The sequence below is a fragment of the Thalassophryne amazonica genome, chromosome 3 (genome assembly GCF_902500255.1).
Source record: "Thalassophryne amazonica chromosome 3, fThaAma1.1, whole genome shotgun sequence".
Classification (NCBI taxonomy): domain Eukaryota; kingdom Metazoa; phylum Chordata; class Actinopteri; order Batrachoidiformes; family Batrachoididae; genus Thalassophryne; species Thalassophryne amazonica.
Genome location: NC_047105.1, coordinates 147,952,629 through 147,967,370, shown reverse-complemented (window position 1 = coordinate 147,967,370; position 14,742 = coordinate 147,952,629).

Below are 14,742 nucleotides of genomic sequence, written 5' to 3'. Positions count from 1 at the left end.
CGCCCTGTGAACGCAAAGGCCTTGCAGGTACGTAAGGCTTAACCAAGTCCGCCAAGTAGGAAGGCACCAGTCCATGAACAATTTTATAAACCAACAATAAAATTTTAAAATCCAATCTGGCAGAAACCGGTAGCCAATGAAGGGATGCCAGAATGGGAGTAATGTGGTCAAACCTTCTACAAGTACTTTGTGTCAAAATTCTGGCAGCAGCATTCTGCACCAACTGAAGTCCTCGAATGCTAGACTGCGGCAGGCCAGAGAATAAAGCATTACAATAATCCAATCTAGAAGAGACAAATGCGTGAATCAGAGTCTCAGCATCAGCCATAAACAGGATGGGGCGAATCTTTGCTATATTTCTCAGATGAAAGAAAGCAGTCCTCATAATGTCCCTAATGTGGAGGTCAAAGGACAACGTAGCATCAAAGATTACCCCAAGGTTCCTCACTTTGTCAGTATGATGTATAACACATGAACCTAGGCTAAGCGCCAGCTGATCAAATTGGTGCAGTTGTCTTGCTGGACCAAGAACCATCATTTCAGTCTTATCAGAGTTCAAAAGTAGAAAGTTGCTAGACATCCAACTTCTCACTGCTGCAAGACAGTCCTGTAAAGATTTTATGTGGACAGGATTTCCAGCAGCTATCGGCATATACAACTGAGTATCATCAGCATAACAATGAAAAGCAACCCCGAAACGCCGCAAAATGTTCCCAAGGGGTGCCATATACAGGGAAAAAAGCAGGGGACCCAGAACGGATCCCTGCAGAACCCCGAACTTCATGCCCTTAAAGTCAGAGGTAGTGTCATTGCACAAAACACAATGGGAACGACCAGACAGATAAGACGTCAGCCACACAAGACCAGTTCCAGTAATCCCAAAACAGTTTTCTAGCCTATCAAGTAGAATATGATGATCAACTGTGTCAAACGCAGCACTGAGATCCAACAACACCAATGCTGTAGTAGTATCCGAGTCCATTGCTCGCAGAAGATCGTTAACTACTTTAATAAGTGCTGTTTCTGTGGAGTGATGTCTTCTAAAAGCAGACTGCAGTGGCTCAAAAAGGTCATTCTCAGTAAGATAGTCCACAAGCTGCCGTGAAACCACCTTTTCCAGAATTTTAGAGCAGAATGATAGCTTTGATATCGGCCTATAATTTTTCAATTCACCAAGATCAAGATTAGATTTCTTGAGTAGTGGTTTAACCACTGCAGATTTAAAACAATTTGGAACAGATCCAGAGTTTAAAGAAAGGTTAACAATTTCCAGCACAGTCGGCCCAAGAATGGGCCAAAGATCCTTAAACAGTTTTGTTGGTATAGGATCAAATAAACAAGTTGTGCTTCTAGTAGACATCACGAGTTTCGTCAGCACACCTTGTGAGATACTGTTAAATTCTGTGAATCTAGGTAGCACCTCAGTAGTAGTCCCCAGCTCCGTAGCTGAATACAATGATTGGGCCAAAGTATGCTGAGATGTGCTCAACCTAATATCTTCTATTTTCTTTTCGAAATAGTCCAGAAAGTCCTGTGCTGAAAAAGGAGAACAGCCAACAGGTGGCTGTCCATGAATAAGATTCCCAGACTGAGTGTTTTGCTTTTTCCTGGCTGGCCTCTCGAAAAGCCAGATAGTGACATAGAAATCCCCCTCTTTTGCCACGTTCAACACAAGCGAAGTCATCAAAATGTCATTCAGTAGATGGCAGTGTTCTGTGCTCAGAATGTCTCAAAATTAGTGAACGAATGATGAATGCGTGTGATTGGTGATCCACAAATGAGGAATCACACTTCACAAACAGAATTTTCAGTTTTGCAAATGCCTTTTTTTTTTTTTACAAATGAAAAAAATAATATATGTACAAATACACATTTATTTGTAAAAACAAACACACACAAAATGACCGTTTGTGGATCACAAACCCTGTGTGCAAATGAAGGACTATTTTCAGGTATTAATGATTAATATATTTTTAAATTTCGTTTTCTGCCAATCTTCTGCTCTGTACTCCAGTCCAGTAGGGGGCGGTAATTCACATGTAAGGTAGTTTGTCAACTGCAATTCAACCCAGAGGAAGACAAATTAGCCGAAGAAGAGAATATGAATGTGGCGCTGCTTTTGTCTGAAGAAGTTTAATTTAACCTTGGTAAAGAATTCGTTTTCACGGTCTGCGTCGACGTTTAATGTAATATAGCCTCGGTAAAGAACCCGCCTCCACAGTCTGTGCTGATCCGGATTCAGAGGTTCGCTGAAAGGTGAGGAGCTAACAAGCTTAGCCGGCTAGCTGCCGGTGACGGGGCGTGGCCTGTGTGATTGACAGCTGCACATTTTCTTCTTTTTGCATTTTCTCCTCTTCTTAAAGTTACTCTTCAACAAACACAGACCAACTGCATCTTTAGTCACGGAAGCACAAATTCTCGCATTCGGATTGACCACTTTGCCGTGGTGACTTAGCGCCGACCTCGAGAAAGTGACGTTGCCGTGACCCGTATTTCTGTGGTGTTAGATCAAGTGTGTGGGGAAGATCAGACCTTCATCCACAACATACAAGTAAGTCCTTTTGGCTGCTCCTTTATCATTCGAGGCCACCACAACATATCCAAGGTGTATCTGTATGTTGATTAGGCACAACTATTATGCCGGGTGCCCTTCCTGAGCTCCACATGGAGAAAGGTGGCAGCGGTGAGGTTTAAACCAGGAGCCTTCCACTTGGCCACCACTGTATGTATGTATATATATATATATATATATATATATATAAACTTCATAAGCTGAAGAGACTTGAAAAACATCGTCTGAAAAAAAGATTCTTAGTTGCCCACAAATTGAAAAAAACAACAAATGATAAACTTACACGCATGTATTGAGCTTGCTTATTTACATGTTGTATTTGTATGTTGCATGCTTTTTTTTTCTATACTTTTATGTTTTATTTTTAACAGTAGTAAGTGAATTTAAGCTGTTTTCTCAGCAAGAGCGTGAGCTTTTCTTCCATCTCAGCACTAATGAGCGTTCCCCTGTGGTTTTCGACTGCAGCAGTTCTCAGTTTGATGGATGTTGGTTACTGCCGGAGATGGCATAAAAACCCAACAAAATAGTCCCACGCTCTCACGAGCTCCACTAGCTTAGCTTATGACAGGCTAAAAATGGACGCTCTCGTTATGGCCGAACAACTGTTTCTGGGTATTCGGTGTCAGTACGCAGCCGACGTGCTTGATGAATTCCTGCACAAAAAGTAGTTCCCAGATAATTGTGATATATTCCTGCGGGATAATGAGTATATCTCATCTAAATCAATTCTAAAATTAATAAAATTATAAAGATAACTGAAGTTTTAAGAGTCGCTGTAATAAATATTTAAGAAACTTAAAAGTTTATGAGCAACTTCCCCTGTTTTTGCTCAAGCACATTGTAAACATTGACACGATGGAGTTTGATGCGGAAGAGTTCAAAAAGATACAGTTGTAATGTTTTGATGACCATTTACAGTTGGCGACGAAAGACTTGGGTGTTAAATTGGTGTTTACGTCAGAACAAGAAGCTGCACTGAAAGAGCTCAATCTGGGACAAAGAGACATGTTCTGCCTGTTGTCGCTCCAACGAGAGCGGCACTCTGAGCAGGGTGGCGAAAGTAGTCCGGCAAGCTCAACCTGTGGGCGCGAGCTATCCCACAATGCCAAAATAGCAGAGATGTCAGTCCAATGAGAGCGGCACTCTGAGCAGGGTGAAAATAGTCCTTTGATCCGCAGGCTTTGTGCATCGCTTACGCTTCATCATGATTCATGCAAACAGTCTACTGAAAGTTTTTATGAATTTTCCCCACACAGATGGTGCTCTTGAGCCTTTGCGTGACATTGGATATTCCACCAATAACAGCGCTTTTTTTGAGTGACAGTTAACCAGACCAATGACGTGCAAGTATTGTACGAGATGCCTGCTTTACAAGATTACACAGGAAAAGAAACTGAGACAAGAGAAATCGCTCCATGTGGCTGCAAGTTGACGAATTTCAATAAATCTATGCAAAATTACCAGAGAAAACAGAGTGAACACGCTAAACTTGAAAAAGGTCATGGTGGCACTGAGATTGAAACAATGTGGCACTGTGCCACGATTCCATTGCTTAGGGAGAGCCCTGGTGACATCCCGGTACGCCTTTCTGTGCACGCTGGTGTCACTGCCAGTGGTAAGCTTTGGCACGCTGAAGCTCCCCAGGAAGAAGAAAAAGTTGCAGTTTTTGGACTGGCCACTTGAGGCTGTCTGCAAAAGCGAGCAGGTTTAAGATGCTTTCATAAACTTTTCCACTCCAGATGTAGCAGAGTTAAAAATATTATTTTCACTTAGTGTCTGTCAGTTTTATTTATTTAATAATTATATGTATCATTTTATTTTTTGAGGCGGTTACCGTTATGGCAGCTGTAACTCTGAGTCGTGGGGCTCTAGTCTCTCTGTAGGCTAAGTGATGCTGTGCGACTCGGTGTGTGTTTCTAGCTCCTTGTTAGTAGAGCGGTAAGTCCTCCTTTCCGCTCATGCGGGAGACGGGTTGGAGGCCCCGATGGAAAACCTTATGTTTTGTTTTGTTTTTTTTTAAACTCCCTTCATATCAACCAACATTTCTGGTTTCAGTTATTTTTGGGGGTTCATGTAAGATTTGGGTTATTTGGACTATTAAGGTGAGGGTAAAAATGTTACGTCACTGCTGTAATAATAATAACCTACCAACACATAATTATGGTGACCGTAACTGTATCCACGACCTTAATTTTTTACTTCCTGTGGAAATAGCAGAGTCACATGTTGTCTGTCTTGCACTTCCTGACTTTCCGTATGTCCATCCCTCACTCCTGCTTCATATGTCTGAGGTTAAATTGTGCAGAGAAATACTGCTGGTGCACATGTACTATTTTTCCAGTAAATGTCTTATTTTTGGGTGTAGTCTTTCGTACATATTGTTATTGTCCAGCCTGTGTGTCATGTGACCCGTGTAGCTCTGCAGACGTTTTAGCAGGTGTTTCTCAGTGAAAATCTTTTTTCTTGTTGTTGTTGGTTTTGTTTGTGTTTGCAGATCGGGACGAGCCCGTATCTACGAAGCAGCCTAAGGCTAAAAGTAGCTCCTAGTGATGGTATTCTAAGAAAAACCTGAGAATTTCTCGAATTCTTAGCTATTTCTTAGGATTTTCCCTTGGTAAGATAAATGTTCACAAAGCACCTTAGGCCTTAAGAGAGCTCCTAAGGTGCCAAACTGTTAGGAGGGAGGAGGACTTTTAAGAAGCCTAAGAGTGTCTTAAACAGAGAAGATGGTGGAAAAGACAGATAGGAAGCAGAGACATTCTCCATATGTTGAATGACAGTGATTCAGTAACACGTTTCCAGCTTCATGGTGCAAGAATAATGTTTGTGGTTGACTTCATCAGGAATGAGCTGACTTTTCCCACCCAGCGTAGTGATGTAATAACACCTGAGATGAAGGTCACCACAACATTACGGTACCTGGCTATGGGATAAATGTAAATACATGTATGTATGTATGTATGTATATTATAAATAAATATATTCTTACCTTTTATATAGAGATTTTCATTGCACTGTCCTGTAGGATTTTATGCTTATAACTATTTATACCTTTTGTTTTGTACTTCATCTGTTTGCACTGACAAAGGAGATGCCCTCTCCAGTGTCATTGTACATTTTGTATAATGCCAGTAAAGAGCATTCTAAACTCTATACAAACTGTAAACTCTGTACAATTGTTCGTATCAAAGTAAGCAATGCCAGCAGCAGTAGACTAAACACACCTGATTGAGAAGAACTTTGCTTGTGTGCTGCAATCTCTGCTCTCGCTTTGGATTACACCACAGACCAGTGCTTCTCACACTTGCTGCGTGTGCACAATTACCAGCACGGTGAGTGTGTTGTCCTTGGGGATCCACGGGCTCTAGATTGAGTAGTGTTTATAAAATGGATAGCTGACATTTTTCAAGGGAGGTAATAAATTAAGCAGTTTCTTCAATGAGTTGGAACGGTGTGTGAGTTCAGAATGTTTTTAGAACCTTAGACCACACAACAGCTTCTAGAAGAACCCTTTTTTCCTGTTAATTATGTTTTATGTTAATTTACTGCCTTAATGTATTTATTAGCTCAATAGAGTCAGAGCTCTATTGAGCTGAGTATTCCATTAACTTTAACTAGTAATGACTTCATGACTTTCTTTGCTAACAAAAGTTTGACTATTAGAGAAAAAATTACTCATAACCATCCCAAAGATGTATCGTTATCTTTGGCTGCTTTCAGTGATGCCGGTATTTGGTTAGACTCTTTCTCTCCGATTGTTCTGTCTGAGTTATTTTCATTAGTTACTTCATCCAAACCATCAACATGCTTATTAGACCCCATTCCTGCCAGGCTGCTCAAGGAAGTCCTACCATTATTTAATGCTTCAATCTTAAATATGATCAATCTATCTTTGTTAGTTGGTTATGTACCACAGGCCTTTAAGGTGGCAGTAATTAAACCATTACTTAAAAAGCCATCACTTGACCCAGCTATCTTAGCTAATTATAGGCCAATCTCCAACCTTCCTTTTCTCTCAAAGATTCTTGAGAGGGTAGTTGTAAAACAGCTAACTGATCACCTGCAGAGGAATGGTCTATTTGAAGAGTTTCAGTCAGGTTTTAGAATTCATCATAGTACAGAAACAGCATTAGTGAAGGTTACAAATGATCTTCTTATGGCTTCGGACAGTGGACTTATCTCTGTGCTTGTTCTGTTGGACCTCAGTGCTGCTTTTGATACTGTTGACCATAAAATTTTATTACAGAGATTAGAGCATGTCATAGGTATTAAAGGCATTGCGCTGCGGTGGTTTGAATCATATTTGTCTAATAGATTACAGTTTGTTCATGTAAATGGGGAATCTTCTTCACAGACTAAAGTTAATTATGGAGTTCCACAAGGTTCTGTGCTAGGACCAATTTTATTCACTTTATACATGCTTCCCTTGGGCAGTATTATTAGACGGTATTGCTTAAATTTTCATTGTTGCGCAGATGATACCCAGCTTTATCTATCCATGAAGCCAGAGGATACGCACCAATTAGCTAAACTGCAGGATTGTCTTACAGACATAAAGACATGGATGACCTCTAATTTCCTGCTTTTAAACTCAGATAAAACTGAAGTTATTGTACTTGGCCCCACAAATCTTAGAAGCATGGTGTCTAACCAGATCGTTACTCTGGATGGCATTTCCCTGATCTCTAGTAATACTGTGAGAAATCTTGGAGTTATTTTTGATCAGGATATGTCATTCAAAGCGCATATTAAACAAATATGTAGGACTGCCTTTTTGCATTTACGCAATATCTCTAAAATCAGAAAGGTCTTGTCTCAGAGTGATGCTGAAAAACTAATTCATGCATTTATTTCCTCTAGGCTGGACTATTGTAATTCATTATTATCAGGTTGTCCTAAAAGTTCCCTAAAAAGCCTTCAGTTGGTTCAGAATGCTGCAGCTAGAGTACTGACGGGGACTAGCAGGAGAGAGCATATCTCACCCGTGTTGGCCTCCCTTCATTGGCTTCCTGTTAATGCTAGAATAGAATTTAAAATTCTTCTTCTTACTTATAAGGTTTTGAATAATCAGGTCCCATCTTATCTTAGGGACCTCGTAGTACCATATTACCCCATTAGAGCGCTTCGCTCTCAGACTGCGGGCTTACTTGTAGTTCCTAGGGTTTGTAAGAGTAGAATGGGAGGCAGAGCCTTCAGCTTTCAGGCTCCTCTCCTGTGGAACCAGCTCCCAATTCAGATCAGGGAGACAGATACCCTCTCTACTTTTAAGATTAGGCTTAAAACTTTCCTTTTCGCTAAGGCTTATAGTTAGGGCTGGATCGGGTGACCCTGGACCATCCCTTGGTTATGTTGCTTTAGACGTAGACTGTGTTTCATAATTATTGTATGGCCTTGCCTTGCAATGTGGAGCGCCTTGGGGCAACTGTTTGTTGTGATTTGGCGCTATACAAGAAAAAAGTTGATTGATTGATTGATAAATTGTTTAGGTTCTTGTTATCATATACACGCTATTATTATTATTATTATTATTATTTTTTAAACAAAGTTTATTTATTGGAAATATTTTTACAACAGTGCCACACAAAATTTTTCAGACATTTTTCTTTTTTTCCTAAACAACTCCCCCCCCCGACAAACCCCGCGACATATACCAGACAGGTATAAGAATGGTATAAATAAATAAAATAATAGTATATATGCATATATAAATAATAAAATGAAGAAGGAAAAAAAGAAAGAGAACCGCACAGTTAAATTACAGAAATAAGATACATTAATGGAGTGAAATACAACCATACCACCGATTCATATGTCATATGTAGCACACAGACATGTCATTCCCCGTTACATTTCATGCAATTTGGTTTGCTTCCATCGCTTGAAAAAATGTAATACAGGGATTCCAGATTTTATAAAATTTTTGGACTGAACCTCTTGTTGTATATCTGATCTTCTCCAGTTGAATGTAATATAAGACATCCTTAACCCAAAGTCCAAATACAGGAGGTTGTGGCTCTTTCCAATTTAACAAAATTCTCCTTCAGGCTAATAGTGTGCAAAAGGCCACTAGATTAGCCTGTGCCTCAGTGAGCCGTAAACTATTAGTTACTCCGAAGATTCCAACAAATGTGCAAGGAGCCAGTGGTTTACCACTTATCTTGTAGAATACATCAGATATACAGCTCCAAAACTTTTTTATTTTTGAACAAGTCCAAAACATGTGAATAGAGAGGCAGGTTCTTGCTTACAGTGATCACAAGTAGGGTCAAGCCCGACTCTAATCATACTTAGTCTGGTTTTAGACCAGTGGAGGCGATGCACCACTTTGAATTGAATCACAATATGCCTAAGACAAATTGATGAAGAGAAAATTCTCTCAATAATGCTTCTCCAGGTCTCATCAGAAATCTGTTTAGTTAACACGTCCTCCCATTTGCACTTAAGTGACTGTAATGTAGTCATCTTGTATCTGTTAAGCAGTTCATATGAAGTACTTATGATGTGTTTGGCATTTGGTTTTAGCTTAAATATGTCATCCAGAAGGGTTGGTGCAGGGCAAGATGGGAAGGAGGCTGTATTACATGAAATGAAATTTCTAAGATGCAGGTACATGTAAAAATGTGGCCTTAGTAGGCCAAATTTAAAGACCAGTTGTTCAAAAGAGCTGAAGACATTGCCACTGTTGAGTTTGTACATTGAGATTATTCCACAGTTCATCTATATGTTGAATGCGTCATCTGTCAATGATGCTGGAAACATGCAATGTCTTTGAGGAGGCGCCAGTAGAGAAAGTTCAGACAATTCAAAGTGCCTTCTGAATTGGTACCACAGTTTGAGTGAATGAATAACAAGTGGGTTAGATGTAAAGTTGGAAATAGGTCTTGAAAGCGGCAATCTCGTACAAAGTAAGGACCATAATGACACGTTAACAGACATTTTCTCCAATACTGCCCATGATAGTAGGTCATCATTACCTTGAATCCAGTGCATTGCCCTGATATTGGAGGCCCAATAATAAAATAAGAAGTTTGACACACTATTATTATTATCATTATTTTATTATTATCGGCATTATTGGTGTTATTTTTTTATTACTTCTGTTTTGTCATTGAATTTTTAAACAGACCACGATGGAAATAAGTGTTTTCACTTTCTTGTGTCATGCATGCATTTTAATGTATTTACAATTCTATTATGTACTCACAGTGAATGTACAAAATAAACTCACACACATGCTTTTAATGTATAGATAATCAGCATGTGAATGAGGTACGTTCAGACATTTTCACGGTGTAACAGTTCATTTAGTTCTGCTGTGTTTCATCTTCATGACACTGAATTATTTTCATGATGACACGTCTTAATGAAGTTCAGGTTCTATGATTGTTTGATTTTACTGTCTATTCATAACTAGGAGCACAGAGCGCATTTGTTTTTTATTTCTCCCTCCCATTTTGTTACATCCAATCACAGCTCTTAGAGGACTACATCACACCTAGCAACAGGATCAGCCCCGCCTCCTCACAAAGATAAAAGTTTCTGTCCCCTCCTTGCTCAGAGATGCTCTCAGACACCTGCTGGATCTGGTTTAGGCTAATTTTAGGCTAAGGTAGGAAATGTGTGAATTTCCTATTAAAATGTGCCATACACCAAAACCAAGAAACTGGCTTAAGCACAAAAATATTCACATGTATCAAAGTGTGCGTATGCATGGATCCACACACATTCGGGCTGTGCATCCCAATCAACATGGAAATGAGTACACGTGCAGATGCACCAAATCCTCCCTGGCCACACCTCCATGTGAATATGCAAATTTATTCAGATAGTTTGATTGTGTCATGCTGATGGTACCGTAAGTGTGGAGTGCCGTGTGTTTGATGATGTCTGCCATCGTCTCTGTTGTTTTTGTGTATAAATGGAACTTTTAGAGACAGCGTACAAAAACAGTGAAAGCTGTGGCTCGGTCGCTGTTCTCGCACGCAGCTTGTCACAATGTAAAATGAAAATTAAATGAGTGCGTCTGGGTGTGTGTAAATGCTGAGCTCAGAGCTGTGCACGCACACTGAAGTAGGTGCACGGCAGCAGACAGTGTGTGACAAACACTTTTACTGACAAATACTGAACACAGTTAGGGGCTTGTTAAGAAACTCAGCAGCTTCAGTTCCACCATCAATTAAAAGCAAACAATCGGGCAGCGCGGGCGCTAAAGGGTTAAAATATGATGCATATGACACAATAATCCTACATCCAGGGACAGCCCTCTGTGATTTTTTTTTTTTTTTTTTTTTTTTTGGGGGGGGGGGGGGGGGGGGGCGTGCAAATTACACAGCGAACAAAGTGAAAATGCAAAGAAAAAGTGATGATGTGGTGGAAAGTGGACATGTGTTGTGGTTTGTTTATGACCTGGTGTCGCTGAGCAAACTGTCCTCCCTAAAAATTGGTCTGCCCTGTCTTCACTGCGCATGTGTCATTAGCTGCAGTTCACCGATTATCACCTCATTTCTGCTTCATACTGCCTCCAATCATCATATGTCTCAGCCACAGATAATCTGAAGCTTTTCTACAACAATCATTTCCACATAATTTCAGCATTATTTCATCATAAAAGATGGAGGAAATGATCAGAGCTCCGCGGTTGCACGGGCTGCTAGCTGATGCGTTCACTGCATGTCGGTCATTTCAAAATGTCAGAGTATCACCTCGTTTCTGCTTAAAATGGACTCCAATCTCCTTAAAACTAACTTTAGAATGATTTAAGAGGTTTTACTTTGTCATCTAATGGTTAATAATCACATTAATCCATTTGATCGCTTTGGGTGAATAGAATGTCTCCGATGAGCTGCTGTCCTCCGAAATGACGCATGCGCAGTGGACGCAGGGCGGACCAATTTTTAGGGACAGATGGTTCGGTCTGCGACACCGGAGTTCAAACATGTCAAGGCAGTTGTGTAGGCGAGAGGTAATTCTACTTTGGTTAGCTGTGCAGGCTAACACTTACCGACACGACTTTGGTGCTTCAGTGATTGCAGCCGAAAACAAAACAGTACACCATTTTTCCATGTGAAGATATGCTGTTTTAGTACTGCAAACGGGGGGCTGTCCCCAGACGTGGTCAAATCCCATGATATCACGCAAGGGTTCAAATGAGACTGAGCTGCCCTATTACACAAACTGTTTAAACACCAAGCAGCCCTCCATCATGCCAGCACCATGCTAGCCTCCTGCCAGATGCGTACTTGTGCATCACATATAATTTGAACATTGATGGAATTAAAATGTTTCCTATTAACAAAAACAAATTCATCATGTGAGGGCACCTTTATGTGTTCAGTCAACAGCTCCAGTTACAGTACAGAAACGGACTCTCACTGCAACTTGCGCTTTAATGTTGGAATGTGGTGTATCTGGATGGCATTCAGATGATTGCGTTCCACATAGCTGGCATGGCTGGGCTCATGGTTGACTGGCACACTCCTGACTGATCAGCCAGCTGCCACTGGAATAAACCTGATGCCAGGAAGCCCAGCATGGTCAGCACCTGTGTGGGCGCAGACAGCCCCTGGCTCCTCACCATGTTGTGCTCTGCGCCGGCTGCAGTTCTACATGCAACTGCAGTAACGGTGGCCTTGGTAATCGAAATCGAGTCGAAAAAGGAGTTGTGTACCGTATTTTCCGGAGTACAAGTCGCACCAGCCACTTTATCCATTATAAACAAAAATAAACCATAAATATGTCGCATGGACATACAGGTATGTTAACATGAAAAGTTCAGATGATAATATTGTGACGGCTACCGTTTTCGGATGCATATTTCACTCGTCGTAACTTGTAATCTGCAGAGTATGATTTTCTTTTTGGTGGCATTTTTTGGGGCCTTCTCCGTTGTCTTGTTATCAGTAATGTTGAAATTTTATTTTTCTATGGTAGCCCTCTCGTGAGCTGCATCTTACTTACGGATATGTTTATATTTTGCGAACTACATTGTGAGCCAAACCATAACCCGCACCATCGCTGAACGGTTCTTTTCTAACACATTACCCGCTGTGGACCATAGTACACACCAGGTGTCTACTGCCGATGTTCGTGCAGCACCTACCTGCCCAGCTCATGACCTCCCCGTGGTGTCGATGCCAGCTTCTTCCAAGTGCAGACGCTTATCCTCCGCCGTCGCTCACCCAGTGCTCCCACACAGCTCTCAGCGTCAACTTAAACACTCTGCTCACACTGATAGCCAAGGGTTGAAGCTGTTTCATTAGCCCTCCCGGAATAACAGCAAGCAGCGTGTTCGTTTGCTTCACACGCTGTTTCACAATCATTTTCTGGGTGAGGTGAGGAATACGCGTCCAATGTTCTGTTCTCTGATTGGTTATCGTGACCAGTGTGACCTATAGGGCAGCCGCCATGCTACAGTGCCCATGATGCATTGCATTTCCGTTTCCGGTGGCCATTTTAAAACATAGAACGACTCTGTTACGGTAAATTAATTGAGAATCTACCGGTATATTTTTCATTTATAAGTCGCTCTGGAGTATAGGTTGCACCCCCGGCCAAAACATGTAAAAAAAAAAAAAAAAAGTGCGACTTATAGTCTGAAAAATACGGTATATTTTTCTGTAAAATACAGTATTAATGCACCTTTATGTGAATACGTGCCAAGTCTTGCTGAGGGGAGAAGATGTGCAGACCGGACCAGAAGCATGGGTGCAAAACCTCTGTTTGTATACGGATTTCCGTCAAAATGAGTTTCCATTTATATTGTTTCAGATTCAGGTTCATTTATTCCAGACATCCCTGGTTCTCAAGACCAGGTACTTAAGTGGCTCTGCTCTTCTCCTTCTCTCTCTCTTTTTTTTAAAGCTATTTAGATGTACCTAAGTGTACACTAGTAGAGTTCCACCTTAGATTTGGAATGTATAATAGAAGATATCCATCCATCCATTTTCTTCCACTTTATCCGGAGTCGGGTCGCGGGGGCAGCAGCTCAAGCAAAGCCGCCCAGACCTCCCGATCCACACACACCTCCCCCAGCTCTTCTGGGGGAACCCCAAGGCGTTCCCAAGCCAGCCGAGAGATGTAGTCCCTCCAGCGTGTCCTGGGTCTTCCCCGGGGCCTCCTCCCAATGGGACGTGCCTGGAACACCTCTCCAGTGAAGCGTCCAGGGGGCATCTGGAAAAGATGCCTGAGCCACCTCAACTGGCTCCTTTTGACATGGAGGAGCAGCGGCTCGACTCCGAGCTCCTCCCGAGTGACCGAGCTCCTCACCCTATCTCTAAGGGAGCGCCCAGCCACCCTGTGGAGGAAATTCATCTCGGCCGCTTGTACCCGCGATCTCGTTCTGGTCATGAGCCAAATCTCATGACCACAGGTGAGGGTCGGAACGTAGATCGATCGGTATACCTTACTGAATTTTCATTTCAAAAACCACATGAACAAAACATAAATACACCCACATCTACATATCTTTGACACCAAAGATATTTAAATGTATCTTATACATATACACATACATAAATACCTACATATAAACATATTTACATGAAAATTCAGTAAGGTATATTTTCTATAATATATTCCAATTCTAAGGTAGAACTCTACTAGTGTATACTAAGGTATATCTAAATATCTTAAAAGGTAGAGCCACTTCGGTGCCTGGTCTTGAGTACCAGGGATAGTAGGTTTTGTTTAAGTTTATTTAAAATCTCTGTGGTATTATCGATAGTCCATAAACAATCAAATCAATTTTATTTATACAGCGCCAAATCACAACAAACAGTTGCCCCAAGGTGCTTTATATTGTAAGGCAAAAGCCATACAATAATTACAGAAAAACCCCAACGGTCAAAACGACCCCCTATGAGCAAGCACTTGGCGACAGTGGGAAGGAAATACTCCCTTTTAACAGGAAGAAACCTCCAGCAGAACCAGGCTCAGGGAGGGGCTGTCTTCTGCTGGGACTGGTTGGGGCTGAGGGGAGAGAATCAGGAAAAAGACATGCTGTGGAGGGGAGCAGAGATCAATCACTAATGATGAAATGCAGAGTGGTGCATACAGAGCAAAAAGAGAAAGAAACACTCATTGCATCATGGGAACCCCCCAGCAGTCTAAGTCTATAGCAGCATTACTAAGGGATGGTTCAGGGTCACCTGATCCAGCCCTAACTATAAGCT